Below are 20,800 nucleotides of genomic sequence, written 5' to 3'. Positions count from 1 at the left end.
CAAAATCGGCCCATCGATGGAGCACCACCTACTGCATGCAGAGCCGTCTGCTCGAGCCTGGGAGCATAGCGTGGTGGTGGGGGTGGTGGGAAACCCGGAGGGAAGAGCAGAGTCCCGGGCGCCTTCCTCCCGATGCAGCTGCCCTGGGGCTAGATCCCTGGCTTCGCCCGTCGTGCACTCCCCACCCCTGGCCCTCTCCGGAGCATTCACACAGGATCTCTCAGTTTCTCTGCCCTGGGCTCCAGTCACGTTTCTCTTTGCACCTATTAGGTTCTTGGTACTGGAATAATTATTTTACTAAATTTCACCAAAGCCCAGGAAGGGAGGCTTGGCTCAGCTAGATGAGGAGAGCCTCCGGATTGAGAAGGCTGTCGCGCAGGAGATAAAGTCCGATTTGGGACTTGGGCTCTGGTGTCAGACTTTAACCCAATGTCGGATCCATCAGATACGAATGCCGTGAGGATTGTGGGGGCCATGCACGGTGCTAAGTGCATTTACCTGCACCGATTTAATGAGTGGCCCATTTTGCAGACAGGGAAACTGAGGCTCGCGGATGAGTAATAATAGACACCGTGAGTAATCGTCCTAGGATCCATATGGGCAGAGGCCGAGGTCCATTTACCAGTGCGAGCCTCAGTTTCCACTCCTCAGACGCCCCACCGATGGATGCCCCGCCCAGACTCCCTGCCCGGTCCAGGCCCCGCCCCCGGTCCGCCGCTCGCGGCGAGTCGCCCGCCCCCTCGCACCGAGGCCCCGCCCGCTCAGCCAATCCGCTGCTACCGGCGTCGGGTGCACTCGGCCTCGCCCGCGGCCTCCTGTCCCTGGCACCCGCTCGCAGCTCGCTCACTTTGCTGCCGCCGCTGCCTCAGCCGCTGCTGCTGTCCCACCGCCGCATCCGCATCGCTGCCTGGGTAAGACCGGGCCCGGCCGCGCGCCGCGAGGAGAGCTGCGGGCGCCGCCCTGCGGGCTGCGGCGGGCCGGGGGCAGGGGGGCGCGCGGGTGCTGCCGGGATCCGGACCGGGTTGGGGGAGCAGAGAGGAACCCCAGCTTTCACCTCGGACCGGGCGTTCAGGGGATCTCACAACTGGAGTGGGATGGGGGCTTTCCAGTCCCCGCAGTGGATTGGGTCTGGGGGTCCACCCGCAGGTCGATTTGCGGCAGCAGGAGGGATGCTCGGCCCTTTGGCCTTGGCAGGACGCCTGTGGCTCGGGGCCAGTGGAGCCGCGAGCTTCCTTTCCCCATTTCTCTGTGGGTCCAGGAGAGGATTGGGTCTGGGGGCCTGCCCGGGGGTTGGTCTGACTGCGGGCGAATACCCTGAGGCATTGGGAGGGATGTCATCTGCCCTAGGCTAGTAGATCCGCCTTTCCCGGTGCCATCCCGCCTAGAGTTTGGGGGTCCGCCCAGGTGTCGGCCATTCCGCAGGCGGGTCTAGTGCGGCAGCAGGAGGGATGATCGGTCCTCGGGATTCGGCAGGGTTGTACCGAACCCATCTCGGCCTCCGCCCCCGCAGTGCAGCCGTCGGGACACGCCCTGGGCGCGGGGACTCCCTGCGCGGTTACAGCCCTGCTGTGAGCAAGATAGGGTACCAGGGCCAGTCTCGGCTTCTGAGCGCCGTCCCCTCCCCCCTTCTGACAGCGCTGGGTCAAGGGCAGGTGGGCGCGGAGACTCTGCGGAAGGTGGTGCCTGACCAGAAGACTGCGGGCCGCGGTGGGTGGGTGGCGCCACGTGACCAGGCCTCGGTGAACTTGGCCTGGGAGTCCGACGGCGCGGTCAGGGCCACTCTGGGCAGCCCGTATCTAAGAACTACTTCTGTAGTCAGCCAGCAGCCGGTGTCCTTAGTTTTCCTGGGAAAGGCCGTCGGTCAGCGGGTTTATAATGTAAATCGGTGCTTGGCTTTCCTTAAAACCGAAGAAAAACAAAAAAAGAAGGCGGATCTTTTTTCCAACTCTGATGATTTAAAAATCCCAGTAATTATTAGGTTAAATACAGAACAAACTCAGTGTTCCCAACTAGGGACAGGCTTTCAGTTCTCTGCTCTATGTATTAAAATATTAAGAGCAGATTTTAGTAGGAAGCTGTTAACTTTGTAAGTTACCAAGAAAAATGAAAGTCAGTAATCAGTTTAACCTTTTGAAATGTGTATCTTGTTACACCATTTTCTTCCACAGGCGTCCGGTTTCTGGTCATTCCAGACATTCAAGCATATTTATTTCCTTCTAAGCCACAAACCAAATGGATAAAAAAAAAAATGGCTGAATAGCACTGGTCTATTATTTATACCAGCAAGCATCCTCCCTCCTCCCCTTTTCCAAATTATTTAAGGCCACTAGGGCAAAGTGAGTAGAGCCTAGGTGTGAGGACTTGATGCTGGTGAGAACGATATGTTTGTTGAGCTCGGTGAGCATCTGGTTGTAAGTTGCTTTGGGGAAGCATCAGCATGCAGAGTTGATTCTTTGGGTTGGTTTTGCCTTAGGTAGTAAGAGCCCAAGGGCCCTTTTTTGGTTGTTAATTACTGGTTTCCTTCCTAGGAACCTTGCATTTGAACTCTTATCTTTATGGTTGTGGAAATCGAAAGAAAAAGGGGCCAGGTTTAGGAGTACACATACTTTGTATCAAAGTGGCTAAAACTGGCTTCCATACACAGGCCAAAATAATCTTTCGAGTTTCTACTATAACCAGGCCGCCTAACCTGGAAGGAAACGAATTAGACTGGGTCCTCTCCTCTGCTGCTGCCGCTCTTGGCCCACGCCCCGGCCCAGCGGTCACCAAGCGGTCAAGCTTGGGCTCTGGGGACTTCTGGGCAAAGGCCTGCGCTTACCCAACCTTGGCCCCGTGTGCTCATTCATAAAAACATAATTTTAATTCGGATTTGCAGAGAACCCCTTCCAGACGCGCCCTGGGCTCGTGGGCACAGCTCCTGCTCTTTTCTGGTCTGCTGCGTGTGGCATCTGCCGTCAGACTTGCTGAGCTAACTGTCCCCAAGGCAGAGCACCGCAGGGCCCGGCTTTCCCACGGAGAAGCGCGTTGCATTGCTCCCGCCGGCTGCATTGCGCTGGCTGTCGCTGGGGTGGCCGCAGCGACTCGAGCCAGCTCGCTCCGGAAGGTCTCTGTGGGCACAGCCGGTGGAACAGGATCTCAGCGCCCTGGACGCGCCAGCCCGGGGGCGGGGCTCCCGCCGACCTTTCCCCTACTTTTCTCCGCCGTCACGTGACCTGGTGCAGGGGTGGGGGAAGGGGCGGAGCCGCGATGGCCAGCGGCGCCCTTCCGAGTACGCCGTCCAAGCCTGCAATTAAAAATGTTGCCTACAATCTGCAGAGGGAAGGTGGTGGCGGTGGGAGGCGGAAACGGGCGCCCGCTCAGACCCCTGGCTGCTTCTGCACTTTGATCGTTTGTTGGAAAAAATGTTTAGTCACTCCGCATGGTTATTATTGGCAGGCTGGAGTTTATTGTTGGTGGAAGCCTGAACTTAAATTCCGGAAGAATTGGTGCTTTGAGAATTAAAATGGTTGTCCCAGATTGTATGTTGTAAGCATGTTGAAGAGATTCTCTCACAGTTTAATGAGGACTTAACTGTTACAATGGCTAATGCCAATCTCAAGCTGTTCTTCCGAGGACTTTTTTTTTTTTTTTTTAAATAAGTGGTACAGGGCGGTGCCTGTGGCTCAAGGAGTAGGGCGCCGGTCCCATATGCCGGAGGTGGTGGGTTCAAACCCAGCCCCGGCCAAAAACCACAAAAAAAAAAAAAATAAATAAAAAATAAGTGGTACAAGCACACGGTGCAAAGTTAAAAAGCAACACTCAGTAATACAGGGCAGTGAGCCTCCTTGCTCTTTGCTTCAGACGCCACCGGCACTAGTCACTTTGATGATTTTGGAACTAGTCTAGGCTGTACAGGATATGTATGTTTTTAAAAATATATATATTAGTTAATACATGTAAAATGTTTTCCAGCCTATTGCTTTCAAATATTTGTTGCCTTTTGTGAACTTAAGCTTTTACCCCATGCAAATATTGGGTGAACCCTGGCTCTACAGCAGGCCCTGGGCTGAGGCCAGCTTGCCCTGTTTGGGTAACGTGACTGCCTCAGTTCTGAGAAATGTCTACCTTTGCCTCTCTCAGTGGTTTGTTTTCATGTCCAGGAACGTGTTTGGAAGTTAATAATGAAAGAAGTTGGGCAGCAGAATGAGGCATTGCCTCTCCAGAGTGTACAGCAGGGTAATTGTCACCTTGGAGGGTGGGGAAGTAGAGTGGCTACCCCTCCCTTCCTGAGGGTCACAGGCCTCGTGGTTGGGAGCTATAGGTACAAAGGAAAGGAATATTCCGCGCTTGTTGCTGGTGGTTTGTGGTCCCCATGACTGGAAGCTGAGTTCATCCCATCCCCTGGGCCCCCATATGCAGTTTGTTCCTGCTATTTCTTCCTATATAGATCTTGAAATTACCTTCCTCTCCCTTCCTGTGATCCTTAGCAGGCATTCAGATAGGTTTTGGAGGAATGACAGAATGTGCCAGGGACCCTTTCTCCCGTGAATTGCTGCAGCCTCTGACATGGTGGGGTCCATTGTTGTAGGAGATTTGGGTAGGTGAACCAGGAAGCCCAGGAAACTGGGGTGGGGGCGCTCCCTCAGGGCACCTCTTTCGTGTTATTATGGCCAAAAACTTCTGACAAAAACTTTAGCTCCCTCCTCACTGAGAGGCCCCTCATCTGCAGTGACCCCTTCTCCCGCCAAGATGTGCTCTCCCCCACAGAGCATTCATTGGGCATGACCTGTTGGGGAGTGAGCTCTGTGAGGGCAGGAATGTTTGGTGGGTTAATTCCCTGCTTTTGGAATTCTCCATCTATTTTTTTTGTTGTTGTTGTTGCAGTTTGACCAGGGCAGAATTTGAACCCGCCACCCTCGGAATATGGGGCTGGCTCCCTACCCACTGAGCAACAGGTGCCTCCCGCCTCCATCTATATTAAACAAGTAATACATGTTTGTATTAAAAGAAATACAAAATAACCTTACTTTTAAGAAATTGTCATGGTTCAGTGGGTAGGGCACTGGCTATATACACAGAGGCTGATGGGTTCGAACCCAGCCCAGGCCAACTAAAACAACAATGACAACTGCAAAAATAACAACAACAAAAAATAGCCAGGCGTTGTGGGGAGTGCCTGTAGTCCCAGCTACTTGGGAGGCTGAGGCAAGAGAATGTCTTAAGCCTAAGAGTTTGAGGTTTCTGTGAGCTATGACACAACAGCACTCTATCCAGGGTGACAACTTGAGACTCTGTCTCAAAAAAAAAAGAAAGAAAGAAAGAAAAGAAATTGTCATGCTATATAACTCAAAGTGATTTTTTTTTTTTTTGAGACAGTCTCACTCTGTCACCCTTAGTAGAGTGCCATGGCGTCACTACTCACAGCAACCTCAAACTCTTGGTCTCGAACCTCAAAGTCCCCTCCTCTAGTGCCCTGAAAAGCATTTGATACACTGAGGTTTGGTTACTTGATATTTTTTCTTTCTTTTTTTTTTTTTGTGGTTTTTGGCCGGGGCTAGGTTTGAACCCACCACCTCTGGCATATGGGACCGGCACCCTACTCCTTGAGCCACAGGCTCCGCCTACTTGATATTTTTTTCAAACACACTCTGGTGCATTTAGAGGTCCAATTCTGTATGCTCAAAATACATCAGCAAATTGCTGAAAGTTAATTATCACAGTTACAGGGAGCTCAAGGTATCAAGTGCTGGTGTTGAGTTTTGGCATGAGGGGTTTGGCATGGGGGTTGCTATGCAAGGAGAAAGGACAGGAAACCCACCTTCCTGGTGGGCTTATATTGGTGGCACGTGGCTGCGGTTGGAAAGGTACAGAGAATGTGTTCTTGCATTAACAACCTAACTAACATGTGCTGGGGCTGGTCACTCATGCTGTCCTTCAGTTTGTGTGGTATGTGGGTGTTAGGCGTATTCTTTTTTTTTTTTTTTGTTAGGCGTATTCTATGTGCCAGGAGACATTGTGTGAAAGATGATGACATTTGCTTTAAAGTCCTACATGCATGGTAGAGCTGGAATGTGAACCCAGATCTGGTGTCCTCCCTCTTTCCCAGGCTGCTTCTCCAGTCCAGTGGGCAGGCAGAGGGCCTGGGTTTTAGATTCTCCCCCACCCCGACTGGGGCTGGATGTGATCTGAATCAGCCTCAAGTGTATGTTTCTGGGTTTCCTTTTTGTCATCTTTAGATGGTGGCTCTGACATCTGTCCTCCTGTATTACACGTGTCAGATGTGGAAAGAGTTTTTGAGTGTGTGAAATAAATACAGGTTCTAGCAAACAGTGTCCTAGCTGCAGGGGAGTTTTATGAACTCCACTTGCATTTTGTATTTCCCAAATTGCGACATGTTGTTTGACAAGATCAATTTACTCCATGTGCAAAGGTAAAGAATGTGTAAGGGGGTGGGGCGGCGCCTGTGGCTCAGTTGGTAAGGCGCCGGCCCCATATGCCGAGGGTGGCGGGTTCAAACCCGGCCCCGGCCAAACTGCAACAAAAAATAGCCGGGTGTTGTGGTGGGCGCCTGTAGTCCCAGCTACTCGGGAGGCTGAGGCAAGAGAATCGCTTAAGCCCAGGAGTTGGAGGTTGCTGTGAGCTGTGTGATGCCATGGCACTCTACTGAGGGCCGTAAAGTGAGACTCTGTCTCTACAAAAAAAAAAAAAGAATGTGTAAGGGGAACACAGGGCCTCTGTGGTCTTACAAACACTGTGGGGACAGAATGCTGGTACAAAGGAGTGGGGGTGCCTCTGGTGCATGCGTCTTCCCAGCAATCTGGAGCCAGGTCAGGGTTGGTGGGGAACCGACTCCTTTAACTACAAAGTAGGTATCTGAGTAGATAGTCAAGATAATTGAACCTGTCAATACTTTGGGTGTGTGTGTGTGTGTGTGTGTGTGTGTGTGTGTGTGTGTGTGTGTGTGTGTGTATATGTATGTATTTTTTTGTTGTTGTTGTTAAGACAGAGTCTTACTATGTCACCCTTGGTAGAGGGCCGTGGACTCAGCTCACAGCAACGTCAAACACTTGGGCTTAAGAGATTCTCTTGCCTCAGCCTCCCAAGTAGCTGGGACTACAGGTACCCACCACAACTACCACACCACCCAACCCAGCTATTTTTTGTTGCAGTTGTCATTGTTGTTTTTAGCTGGCCCGGGCTGGGTTTAAACCCGCCACCCTCGGTGTATGTGGCCGGTTCCATGACCACTGTGCTACCAGCACTGAGCCAAAAAAAAAAAAAAAAAAAGGTCTATATATATTTTTGAGACAGTCTTGCTTTGATGCCCTTGTTAGAGCACCATGGTGTTAGTTCACAGCAACCTTAAACTCTTGGGCTCAAGCTGTTTTCTTGCCTCAGCCTCCTGAGTAGCTGAGACTGCAAGCGCCCATCATAATGCTCGGCTATTTTTAGAGGCGGGGTCTTACTCTGGCTCAGACTGGTCTTGAAATCCTGAGCTCAAGCAATACACCTGGATAATTTCTTTATAAAATTGTGATCCTCAGTGGCTTTTTCCTAATTCTTATTTTTTTTATTTTTTATTTTTTGTAGAGATAGAGTCTCACTTTATGGCCCTCCGTAGAGTGCCGTGGCCTCACACAGCTCACAGCAACCTCCAACTCCTGGGCTTAAGCGATTCTCTTGCCTCAGCCTCCCGAGCAGCTGGGACTACAGGCGCCCGCCACAACGCCCGGCTATTTTTGGTTGCAGTTTGGCCGGGGCCAGGTTTGAACCCGCCACCCTCTATATATGGGGCCGGTGCCTTACCGACTGAGCCACAGGCGCCGCCCGACACCTAGCTATTTTTTAGAGACAGGGTCTCACTGTAGCTCAGGCTGGTCTCGAACCTGTGAGCTCAGGCAGTCCGCCCATCTCGGCCTCCCAAGTACTAGGATTACATGCGTGAGCCACCACGCCTGGCCTGTTACTTTTCTAAGAACACATTTCTCTATATTTATTTGATTAACCATTATTTATTGATAACTGTGTAATTTAAGATCTAAATTTGAATTTGCTTTATTTTTATAGGATCTTGGTGGGTGGAAGCTGTGTTGTTCTTAAGAACTGTAGGGTGGCGTCTGTGGCTCAGTGAGTAGGGCGCTGGCCCCATATACCAAGGGTGGCGGGTTCAAACCCAGCCCTGGCCAAACTGTAACAGAAAAATAGGCAGGCGCTATGGCAGGCTCCTGTAGTCCCAGCTGCTCAGGAGGCTGAGGCAAGAGAATCGCGTAAGCCAATAGCTGGAGGTTGCTGTGAGTCCTGTGACTTCATGGCACTCCACCCAGGGCAGTAAAGTGAGACTCTGTCTCTACAAAAAAAAAAAAAAAAGAACTGTAGAAAAAAAATGTATGATTGAGAATTTCTTTTATAACTTGGCTTGACCCTATAAATGTAAATGGCTTGTAATGGCGTACTTGACTGCAGGAAATTCACTGTTGAATTGTGAATTTGTGACCACCAATTGTTTTTGGTGGTCAATTTAACTAATGGTCATGAGTTCAAGATACAACCTTACACAATGAAAGTTTGAGGCCAAGTATGGAAGCAAGTGCCTGTAGTTCTAGCTACTGGGGAGGCTGAGGTGGAAAGATCCTTTGAGCACAGGAATTCAAAGCCGGCCTAGGCAACACATCAAGATTCTATGTCTTTTTTTTTGAGACAGAGCCTCAAGCTGTTGCCCTGGGTAGAGTGCCGTGGCATCACAGCTCACAGCAACCTCCAACTCCTGGGCTCAAGTGATTCTCTTGCCTCTGCCTCCCAAGTAGCTGAAACTACAGGTTTCAGCTACAGCCCAGCTATTTTTTTTTGGTTGCAGCCGCCATTGTTGTTTGGCGGGCCTGGGCTGGATTCGAACCCGCCAGCTCAGGTGTATGTCTGGTGCCTTAGCGCTTGAGCCACAGGTGCCAAGCCAAGATTCTATGTCTTAAAAAAACAAATACCAAGCTGGTCTGGCCTGGTGGCTGACACCTAAAATCCCAGCACTTTGGGAGGCTGAGGTGGGAGGATTGATTGAGCCCAGGAGTTTGAGACCAGCCTGAACAACTTATTAAGACTCATCTCTACAGGGCAGCGCCTGTGGCTCAAGGAGTAGGGCGCAGGTCCCATATGCCGGAGGTGGCGGGTTCAAACCCACCCCCGGCCAAAAACCACAAAAAAAAAAAAAAAAAAGACTCATCTCTACAAAACATAGAAAAGTTAGGCCGATGCTGGTAGCTCAGTGGATAGGTCACGGGCCACATACACCTAGGCTGGCATGTTCAAACCCAGCCTGGGCCTGCTAAACAACCATGACAACTACAAAAAAATATATAGCCGGGCATCATGGCAGACACCTGTAGTCCCAGCTACTTGGGAGGCTGAGGCAAGAGAATCACCTAAGCCCAAGAGTTTGAGGTTGCTGTGAGCTGTGACAGCCACAGTACTCTACTGAGGGCGACGTAGTGAGACTCTGTCTCAAAAAAGAAGAGTTTTTGGTTTCACATTCTTGCTTCTATTATATCCTTCAGGTTTGGGAAATAATCTTTATATTTGCATATATATATATATATATATATATATGTATTTTTTTTTTGTAGAGACAGAGTTTCACTTTATGGCCCTCGGTAGAGTGCCATGGCATCACACAGCTCACAGCAACCTCCAACTCATGGGTTTAAGTGATTCTCTTGCCTCAGCCTCCCGAGTAGCTGGGACTACAGGCGCCCGCCACAACACCCAGCTATTTTTTTGTTGCAGTTCGGCCGGGGCTGTGTTTGAACCCGCCACCCTTGGTATATGGGGCCGGCACCTTACTGACTGAGCCACAGGTGCCACCCTGCATATATATAATTTTTTTACTGAAAAAGTACAAGACCACGGAGCAGCAGGTCTGCAGGTGAATACTGACAGGACTTATGGGTGCACAGGATGCGTGCTCACTCATCAATTGCAGAGAAGCTATTGCTGCTTTTTTCCTTCCCATTATTGCTAATTTTTGTCATCATTTACCTTTGGAAGAGTCAGCATGCCCATGCTGGCTTCAGGGAAACCCCTGGGGTGCTGGCACCCTGCCAGAACCTTCCTGGAGCTTTCCCTGAAGTTCTTTGGGTACAGTGATGAGGCCAGCCTGAGTTGTCACCTTGGAAGTCATGCCTGCCTGGCTCACATGTGGTTCCCCAAGTTGGAGCCAGTCCTGGAGGTTGGCACTAGTTTTGTTTCCCCCCCAAACAAGAGGCCTTCCAGGGTTGTCACCTGGGGATCCAAGATCACGTTGTAGATAAGGTAACTGCCCTTGCCAGAGACTCTGCTACTGACTTATCCTCTGGTGTCTCCTTGAGTTCGCCAGGGCCATGGCCAGCTGTCATCCAGCCTCACACTTTCTCCCAGGTGAAGGCTACTGGTTGTGTACTGGAGATCCTCACTGAGCTAAGCTGTCATTTTTTCATTTCTGTGGGTAACCTTTTCTCAGCAGATTTCCAACACAGTTGTTTACTGCTGGACGATATGGACAGGTGTTAGGTAGGTTTTTTTTTTTTAAGACTCTTTCTTGCCCAGTAGAGTGCTATGGCATCATAGCTCACAGCAGCCTCAAACTCTTGGACTCAAGCAATCCTCTTGCCTCAGCTTCCCAAGTAGCTGAGAGTACAGTGCCTGCCACTCTATATACTGGATATACTGGGATAGTTTTAGAGGCGAGGTCTCGCTCTTGCTCAGGCTGGTCTCAAACCCCTGAGCTCAAATAATCTACCTGCCTCGGACTCCCAGAGTGCTAGGATTACAGGCATGAGACACCGTGCCATCCTGTTAGCTAGGTTTCAATAGAAGGCAAAGCCTTCTTGGAAGTCATGCCTCACATGTGGTTCCCCAAGTTGGAGCCATTGTGCAATTCTAGCTGGAAGAATTTTAGAGTTGGCCCAGATGGTGTTTGTAGTTACTGTAGTTTTATTGCTGGCAGCACTCACATTTTGTTGGCCTAATTTTATATCTGTGTTGTAACTTCAGGGATCTTAAGTAGAACTTTTTTTTTGTAGAGACCGAGTTTCACTATATTGCCCATGGTTAGGTGCTGTGACATAACACGGCTCACAGCAACCTCCAACTCCTGGGCTTAGGCAATTCCCTTGCCTCAGCCTCCTGAGTAGCTGGGACTACAGGCGCACAATGCCTGGCTATTTTTTTTGTTGCTGTTTGGCTGGGGCCAGGCTTGAACCCGCCACCCTAGGCCCCCCAAAAATGGGGCAGCTTTTTTTTTTTTTTTTTAACAGTTTTTGGGTAGGACAGGGTTTGAACCCGCCACTTCCGGCATATGGGGCTGGCGTCCTACTCCTTTGAGCCACAGGCACTGCCCTTTTTTTTTTTTAAGACAGTTTCATTATGTCACACTCGGTAGAGTGCTGTGGCGTTAGCTCACAGAAACCTCAAACTCTTGGGCTTAAGCGATTCTCTTGTCTCAGCCTCCTAAGTAGCTGGGACTACAGGCGCCCCCCACAATGCCCAGCTATTTTTTTTGTAGCAGTTGTCATTGTTTAGCTGGCCGGGGTTGGGTTCAAACCTGCCAGCTTCAGTGTCTGGCTCCGTAACCACTGTGCTACGGGCGCCGAGCCTTAAGTAGAACTTTTTGTGTAGTACCTGCCACTTAACTTTGGTAGAGTATGAGTTTTGTTTGTTTATTTGTATATTTATTTTTGAGACAGAGCCTGAATCTGTCGCCCTGGGTAGAGTGCAGTGGTATCACAGCTCACAGCAACCTCCAACTCCTGGGGCTCAAGTGATTCTCCTGCTTCTGTCTCCCAAGTAGCTGGGACTACAGGTGCCTGCCACAACGCCCGGCTATTTTTTGGTTGCAGCCGTCATTGTTGTTTGGTGGCCCCGGGCTGGATTCGAACTTGCCAGCTCAGGTGTATGTGGCTGGCGCCTTAGCCGCTTGAGCCACAGAGGCTGAGCTGAGTTTTGTTTATTTATAATTTTTTTTTTTTTTTGAGACAGAGTTTAACTATGTTGCCCTAGTTAGAGTGCCATGGCCTCACAGCAGCCTCAAACTCTTGGGCTTAAGCGATTCTCTTGCCTCAGCCTCCCAAGTAGCTGGAACTATAGGCGCCTGCCACAATGCCTGGCTATTTTTTGGTTGTAGTTATTGTTTGGCAGGCCCAGGCTGGATTCCAATCTGCCAGCTCCAGTGTATGTGTCTGGTGCTGAGCTACAGGTACCAAGCCCCAGCTGATTTTTTGTTATAGTTGTCATTGTTGTTTAGCAGGCCTAGGCCAGGTTTAGACTCACCAGCCCTGGTGTACGAGCCTGGTGCCATAACCACTGAGTTAGGAGCACCGAGCCAGAGCATGAGTTTAGGAGTTGGACCTGGGTTTGATTCCCAGCTCTGCTGTTTGCTGGCTGTGACCTTGGGGAAATTTCTTGAAATGTAATCCTTGGTTTTCTCACCAAAAAATGGGGACAGGGTTCTAGTGGGAATTAAATGAACTAATGCCAGTCAAATTCATTAACAGTTGTCTGACCTTCTACACATATTTTTGAGTTGGAGAACTTGTCCTAGAAAAAGAGCTGCATACCTCATTGCTGAATATCACTACGGTCACCTTTGAAGTATTCCCTTTGGGAAGCTATATACACTGAATCCAGAGCCCAGTTCACCCTTCAAAGCACTTAGGATGAGTTCTTGAACTTAATTGTCAGACCTTGTATGATGACAGCTCTGATGGCCATTCCAGAAAAAGAGCCCCAGAACTGCTTTGAAGAGTGGACTAGGCAGTGACCTCAGCGCATAGCTTCCCAAGGTGAGTACTCTGAAGGTGCCCGTAGTGATCTGCAGAATGAGGCATGTGGCATTTTTTCTAGGATGAGTTCAAGAACTTAGTTGTCCCACCCCGTATGTGGATCAGACTGTCTAGCGTATGCCAGAGTTTGGCAGGAATATTGTGTATCTTCATTGTCAAAGGAATCCATCTACCTGTGCCCACCCACTCACCCACCCTCCTGTCTCTGGATCTGTGGATCCAAGGCCATGTTGAAAGATGTCTGCTACATAGCACTTATTCACATTTTGCTTGCTGTACAGACCGTTTTGTTTTGTTTTTTTTTAAGTCCATTGACACATGACTTTTATTGTTTTATATCACAAGGGTGATTTCCACATCTCCGTCTCCCCCAGGGCACTTGGTGTTTTAGAATCTGGCTCCTGCTGACTTTTCACCTCCTTACCTTTTACCTCCTCTCCTGGGTGCCTGACCCCTGGCCAGGGTGGGGGAGGTGGGGTGGGCCCTGTGTTTGGGAAGGCTTCTTAATGACGTGACCAGTGTTAGGGTGCATGGGCTGCTGACCTCAGAGGTGAAAAGTTTTGGTTAAGAGGAATTGATTGTGGAGAAAGGGAACAAAGTGAGCACGTTGAAAAACAAAATACCAGAGCAATTTATCAGCCGAGGGTTTGGGAGAGGTACTGTGCATGGTGAGTAAAGTGAAGATCAGATAATCTTCCCGAAGTTGAATGGGGCATGTCAATATCTGTCCCCTAAATTGTCCATTTCACATCAGGAGAGCTGTCCGTGGTCTTCGTGATTTGATTCAGACAATCAGAGGAGGATTCGTGGCCTTCAGAAGCTTAGGACTTGTTTTGGAAGAAAGTCATTTGTCAGCAAGTGCAGGTTAAACTGCTAAATGTGTCTGGGAGAATTCTTGTGCTTTGGGGATGTGGATTCCTGAGCTGGACAGACCAGGTCCCAGCGGGCAGGGAGCTTTCCGCAGAGGGTGAAGAAAGGAGAGAACAGTCAGAGTTAGTGGCCTCGGGTCATGGCCAGCAGGTCTGGCTGAGGGGCAGGTGTCAGGGAGAGTTGATATTGGAAAGGCGCTGGAACAACCACAGAATAGATTTGAACTTGAGACTGGAGATGTGAATTTTTAATAATCGTGATAAATAGGTCGTGGTGTTCAGCTTTAGCGTCTTATTCTGCGTCTCGGTGTTTATCTGAGAGCCGATTAGTATAAGGTACTTAAATGCTCCGGGCAGACCTTGGCCATGAGTCTCTGCGTTAGGGGCCCTCATGCCATCCAGAGTGGCACACGGCGTGGCACCCTTGCTGAGGTGGGACTTGGCAGGCACCTGGCACACTCCAGGCAGGGAAGTCTGGGAGCCCCTATCAGGTGGGGTTCCGGGGAGGGGAGGATTACCCCCCACTCAGCCTTTTAGGGCAGAAGGTTGATCCTGCCCCCAGGCCCTGGGCTCCAGGCCCCATTTCCCACATCAGCTTCTCAGAGATGATTTCTGTACTTGCAGTGAAAATACACACGGCCACAGCCCCATGGCAATGCTGGACCATGTGGACACAGGGCTTTTATCTCTGGCATATCAGAGGCACCTGGGGGTTGCTGCCACAGTGATCACCTCTGGTTTATCCCTGTGCTGGTCTGAGGCAGGGAAGAAAGTGGCCCATGTCAGGGGGGAGTTGGCAAGAGGCCAGCCTGAAGTCTCCTCGGTGATTTGAGGGAATGATTGAATGGAATTAAGGGGGTGGTTAAGTCTTCTTTTCTTCAATCTTTATTTCTTCATTTCTTTTCAACTTTTCTTCCCCCTTCTCTTTTCTGTTCTTCTTTCAGGCCACGTAAACTCTGTCCCCAGAACACTACCTCTCTCTATCCCAGGCTGCAATGCATCTCAAAGATCTGGGTGTGGAAGGAAACCTCTAGACTGGGGAATCTCTCCAAATAGGCCGCCCCGGGGGGGTGATGTGGATTCATGAGCAGTTGAACAGGTCTCTTGGGAGGTCCCTCTGGAGGGGTGGCATGGAGGAAGGAGAGCTGGGGGGCGGCAGATAATGCAGAGCTGCTTCCCTTCAGCTAGGACTGGCGGGGAGCAGATATGCTGGTGGGGCCAGAGTGCCTTCCATTCAGCAGGCTCTGGGGACTGAATTTAGCCCAAGGTGAGGAATGGAGTGTGAACAGTGCTGGTCCATTCCTGCCCAGGCAGGGCAAAGCAGGTGCTGGTGGAGGGAGGATACAGGCACGAGGGAAAGTGGTGAGATTCATTTTTCCTCCACATAGTAGTTTGGGTGTAGAGAAAGTGCGTGAAACATGGAGGTCCTCAGGTTGAAGTCGGAGCCTGGGCAGGCCTGGGGGCTATGTGACTCCGGGGCTGCTGGGGACCCACCTGCCCCTCAGAGGCCAGAGGGGCCAGAGGCAGCAGTGGATGAAGCAGGAAGCCACATGGGAGGAGGAAGGAAGGGGAAGTCTGGTCCACGGAGACTAATGGTTTCTTTTTTATTTTTGTAGAGACAGAGTCTCACTGTACCGCCCTCAGAGTGCCGTGGCGTCACACGGCTCACAGCAACCTCTAACTCTTGGGCTTACGCGATTCTCTTACCTCAGCCTCCCGAGCAGCTGGGACTACAGGCGCCCGCCACAACACCTGGCTATTTTTTTTGTTGCAGTTTGGCCGGGGCTGGGTTTGAACCCGCCACCCTCGGCATATGGGGCCGGCGCCCTGCTCACTGAGCCACAGGCGCCGCCCCGAGACTAATGGTTTAGTTGTGCATCAAGAGTAGGACATGGCAGAGCTCCCACCTGCACCAGGCAGGGGACTACGGGCTTGCTTCAGCTCAGCCCTGCCTCTGCCCTTTCTATCATCTTGGGAGGGCTGAAAGGAGGAAGGAAAGAAAGAGGCTGTCTGGCATAGCTGGATCAGACACAGTCTCAGCCTGCCCACGGCAGCCGGCATGGCCAGCTGGCCTGAGGGCCCTTCCTTCCCTGTACGCTGGGGCTTTCCTCATCTGGGTTTGGGGGTGGACAGGTGCCCAGCCTGGCAGGGTGTGCCTTGGACTCCAGGGAGGCCTCCAGGGAAGGAGCACGTGGGTGTCCCTGGCCTCCTGTCCTTGCCAAAAGGAGGGAAGGAGAGGGTGAACTCTGATAGGGCCTCCCTGGCCGGTTAGAGGAGACAGACCTGACCCCAACCCCTGCTGCAGCAGAGAAGTGGTGCCTTCTGGGCATATAGGAGTGAAGGAACACAAAAGAGAAAGTGGCCAGTAGGACACCTGCTGGGGAAGCCCCTGGCCAGGGCTGGTGGCCATGGCGATATGCACAGGACAATCACACCCCTGGGAAGGCTGACATGGGAGACAGGGTGCTGGCAGCAGGCAGGCCTTCAGTGAGGACAAAGAGGTCAGGATGACAACATCCTGAAGGAGCTGAACGTAGGCAGAGCAGGCCAGCTGGCCAGGTGGAGATGAAGGATGCTGCCTCCAGAGAGACAGGGGATGCCTGCTGTCCCCTGCGCTCTCTGAGGACCTCCTTGTTAAAACATGATGCTCTGGCTTGGCGCCTATAGCTAGGGCACCAGCCACATACACCAGAGCTGGCAAGTTCCAATCCAGCCCAGGCCTGCTGAACAGTAATGACAACTACAACCAAAAAACAGCCTGACATTGTGGCGGGCACCTATAGTCCTAGCTACTCAGGACCCTGAGGCAAGAGAATTACCTAAGCCTAGGATTTGGAAGTTGCTGTGAGCTGGGACGTCAGGGCAACAAAGTGAGGCTCTGTCTCTAAAAAAAAAAAAAAAAATAGGGCGGGAATGGCTGTATCTGGTTATTTTCCTATTTCTGACTTCTTCGGTGTTAGGACTCCTCTGCCTAGCTCTGGAAAGAGTGAGGGGTCCTGGCCTGGAGCTAGATGGCACCTGTGGGCCGGGATCCACCTTTAGGAAGCCACGGCGGCTGTGTCTTTGTCACTCTGGCTGCTGTTTCCATGACTGGAGGTGGGAGAGGCTGCCAAACTGCATCCACACCCACCTGGGTGATAGTTGGGGCAAGGGCGTGGCCCCACCAAGAAGGAAGCAGCTGGGAGAGCTGGCTGGGCAGGGTGGGGCAGGACCCTGGAAGGCCTTGCTTTCCCTTTTCTATTATTTCTACACCAGAGGCATAAAAGCCCTGCGGGTTCGGTCCCTGCCCACTGTTCAGGCATTTCCATGTTGTGGTGCGTGTGGACCAGACCAGGGCAGCCAGGTGGTGGAGCTGCCTCTCACCACGCCCACCATCCCCGTTACCTCCTGGCTCTAAAAGGTAGGAAGGGACTGAAGACTAGAGTCTGAAAACCTCTGGGGGAGGCATCCCTGGCGGCAGAAGTTTGCCCTGTTCCTGGGGTGCCCCTCTGTACAGCACTCACACCAGAGGTCAGCCCCGGCGCCCAGTCCTGTGTGCCTAGATAGGGCCACAGGTGCCTAGACAGGGCTACAGGTGAGGCTCCCCTCCTCACCCTTCCCCTTTCCCCTCTCCTCCCCTTCCTTCACCTCCCCTCTCCCCTCAGCTCCTTTCACCTCCCTTCTCTGTTCCCTTCCCTTTCTCTTTCCTCCCCTTTCACCTCACCTCTTACATCTCCTGTCCACACACTCTGGTCCCAAAATCCTTTGCCTCTCCTGATTTAATCTCCTGGCTCTGGATCAGTTATGCAGCCATTTCTCCTTTCTCAATGTGGAGGCTGTGGTTACAGGGCGAGGTGTGTTGTGTCCGGGCCTAGGAGCACTGGGAGTGTGTGTGGGAAGCTCCCCACATGCGAATGGTCAGGCGCCAACTGCAATGGGCGAATGTTCCATTTCATTGAACACAGTTTCAGAAATGGGAACGTCTCAGATACGTGGGGAAGAAAAGGCATGGGCCAGTGGACTTGCCTGTGGCCATTGCCCTTCACTGGTGCTCACACGGCTCCGGTCCACCCCCAACTCCAGATGATGGAGAAGTGAATCTTAGAGGTGGTAAAGGATAAAACTGCATTTATATGTAGTTTAGTGCCTGTCACTAAAAGATACTTCTTTAAAAAATAACCATACTATCACATAACAGCTGAAACACATAAATCAGAAATTCCCTCATGTCATGAAGTAGCAGTTGTGTGGAATGAGTCCTTTATGTGACCAGAGCACTGTGATGGACAGGACAGGGAGGCAAAGAACAATGACCTATCCAGCCCCCTCCGGGTGTTTGTTAGCAGGATGGCTCTTCAGTTTCATGAGACAGTATATTTTTGGTAATGGCTTTGGTGAGGTATAATTTATATACCATACAATTTACCCACTTACAGTTTATGATGTCTTAACAGCTAAGTTTGCGCCCTTGCCGCCATGTGCTTCCGTTGGCAGCACCATACAAACAGCTCATACCCTTGGCATAGCAGTGTCTCACAGCTGCGTTTGTGTTGATGTGGGGGGGTCTTGCTGAGTGGCATTCATCATCTTCTGTTGTGTGTTCTCTAGACAGTGTCTGAGCTTGAATTAAAACATTAAGTAAACATTAAATTTCTTTTTTTTTGTAGAGACAGAGTCTCACCTTATGGCCCTTGGTAGAGTGCCGTGGCCTCACACAGCTCACAGCAACCTCCAGCTCCTGGGCTTAAGCGATTCTCTTGCCTCAGCCTCCCGAGTAGCTGGGACTACAGGCGCCCGCCACAGCACCCGGCTATTTTTTGTTGCAGTTTGGCCGGGGCTGGGTTTGAACCCGCCACCCTCGGCATATGGGGCCGGCGCCCTACTCACTGAGCCACAGGCGCCGCCCGAACATTAAATTTCTTAAACTTGGCAGGAGTGGAAGTGAAATCAGAGGCCTGTTAGTCCAAGTTTATGGGGATAATGCCATTAAGAAAATGACAGCGTACAGATGGACTAAATGTCTTTGTGACGGAAGAGAAAATGTCACTGATGAAGAGAGGTCAGGGCAGCCAGTAATGAGGAGAATGGGTGAAAACCTGGCAAAAAATAGTCAAATTGTGCATCAAAATCATTGGCTGACTGTCAGAGAAGTATAGCAGACCAAGTAAACATGGACAGAGAAACAGTTAAGAAAATCTTAAGCTGTCACCCTGGGTAGAGTGCTGTGGCATCACAGCTCACAGCAACCTCCAACTCCTGGGCTTAAGCAATTCTCCTGCCTCTGCCTCCCAAGTAGCTGGGACTACAGGCACCCACCACAATGCCAGGCTATTTTTTGGTTGCAGCCGTCATTGTTGTTTGGTGGGCCCCGGCTGGATTCAAACCCGCCAGCTCAGGTGTATGTGGCTAGCGCCTTAGCTGCTTGAGCCACAGGTGCCGAGCCAGTTAAGAAAATCTTAACTGAAAATCTTGGCCAAAACCTGTGGCTCTTACATCATGACATGGCACCAGCTCACACAGCACTGTCTGTGAGGGAGAGTTAGTCTCTTTAAAATGGCTGTATTGGAGAGAGAGCCTCCCCTATTCACTTGATCTGGCCCCTGGTAAGGTTTTTCTTTACCCAGAGATAAAGGAAATATTGAAAGGAAGACATTTTGATGACATTCAGGACATTAAGGATAATGACAGCTCTGTTGGCCATTCCAAAAAAAAAGAGGAGTTCATAATTGTTTTGAAGGGTGGACTAGGCTCTGGCCTTGGTGCACAGCACCCAAGAGGGACTCTTCGAAGGTCTGGTGATATTCAGCAATGAGGTCTGCAGCACTTTTTCTAGGCTGAGCTCGCAAACTTAGTTGTCAGACTACATGCAAGGCTGTGGTTTTGAGCATATTCACAGAGTTGAACACCGTCACCACCATGACTTTGAAGGATTTTCATAACCGGCTCCTTTGCCGTCACCTGTCAAGCTGCCCATCCGCCCCAGGCCCTGTCCATTCCCAGTCTTTCTGACTCTGTAGATTACCTGGAATCACGCGATATGTGACCTTCTGTGTCTGGCTTCTTTTTTTTTTGTTTTTTTCAGTTTTTGGCCAGGGCTGGGTTTGAACCCACCACCTCTGGCATATGGAGCCGGTGCCCTACTCCTTTGAGCCACAGGCACTTTTTTTTCTTTTTTTTGCAGTTTTGTGGCCCAGGCCAGGTTTGAACCCACCACCTCCAGTATATGGGGCCGGCGCCTACTCCTTGAGCCACAGGCGCCACCCTTGTGTCTGGCTTCTTACACTCAGCGTCATGCCTTCAAGATGTATCCCAGCCGCAGCTTGTGTTGGTCCTCTGTTCCTTTTTATTGCCGCGTGGCGTCCGCTGGTGCACATACTGTGTATTTCTGTAGTCACCACTGCATACCCATAATGCCACCTTTTGGCTGTTACAGATTAAAGTGCTGTGGGCATTTGGGTGCATGTTTTTGTGTAGATACCTCTGCCTCTTGGGTAAATACCTAGGAGTGGAGTTGCTGTGTCAGGTGGTAACTCTGTGTTTGACCTTTTGAGGAACTGCCAGACGTTTGCCAACCGCGTGCCATTCCCACAAGCCCTGTATGTGAATTCTGATTTATCCACATCCTTGCCAGGTGCTGTTTTCCATCTTTTTTTTTTTTTGTAGAGACAGAGTCTCACTTTATGGCCCTCGGTAGAGTGCCGTGGCCTCACACAGCTCACAGCAACCTCCAACTCCTGGGCTTAAGTGATTCTCTTAAGAGTAGCTGGGACTACAGGCACCCGCCACAACGCCCAGCTACTGTTTTTTTTTTTTTTTGTTGCAGTTTGGCCGGGGCCGGGTTTGAACCCGTCACCCTCGGTATATGGGGCCAGCGCCTTACCGACTGAGCCACAGGCGCCGCCCTGTTTTCCATCTTTTCGATTCCCTGAACTCAGGAGTTGGAGAGCAGCCTGAGCAAGATGTCATCTCTACTAAAAATAGAAAAACTAGCCCAGCGGGGTGTTGGGTCCCAGCTACTGGTGAAGCTGAGGCAAGGGGATCACTTGAGCCCAAGAGTTTTAGGTGCCCGTGAGCTATGATCCCAGGGTGACAGTGAGACTGTCTCAAAAATAAACAAATAGGGCTCGGCACCTGTGACTCAAGTGGCTAAGGTATCAAGCCGCATAC

At 50.9% G+C, this 20,800-nt stretch overlaps 1 protein-coding gene across 1 annotated transcript in view; it reads left to right on the top strand.

Annotated features, from left to right (window-relative positions):
* Window positions 1-754: 754 nt before the first annotated feature.
* CPT1A (carnitine palmitoyltransferase 1A) overlaps window positions 755-20,800 on the top strand; it is a 62,970-nt gene continuing 42,924 nt past the window's right edge. The window contains exon 1 of the mRNA XM_053561331.1: window positions 755-911. The gene's annotated coding sequence lies outside the window, so the exon portion shown is untranslated. The remainder of the gene's footprint in view (window positions 912-20,800) is intronic.

The sequence above is a fragment of the Nycticebus coucang genome, chromosome 14 (assembly GCF_027406575.1).
Source record: "Nycticebus coucang isolate mNycCou1 chromosome 14, mNycCou1.pri, whole genome shotgun sequence".
Classification (NCBI taxonomy): Eukaryota; Metazoa; Chordata; class Mammalia; order Primates; family Lorisidae; genus Nycticebus; species Nycticebus coucang.
The sequence above is the reverse complement of the archived record's forward strand: the minus strand, read 5'-3'. Positions and strand labels throughout refer to the sequence as shown.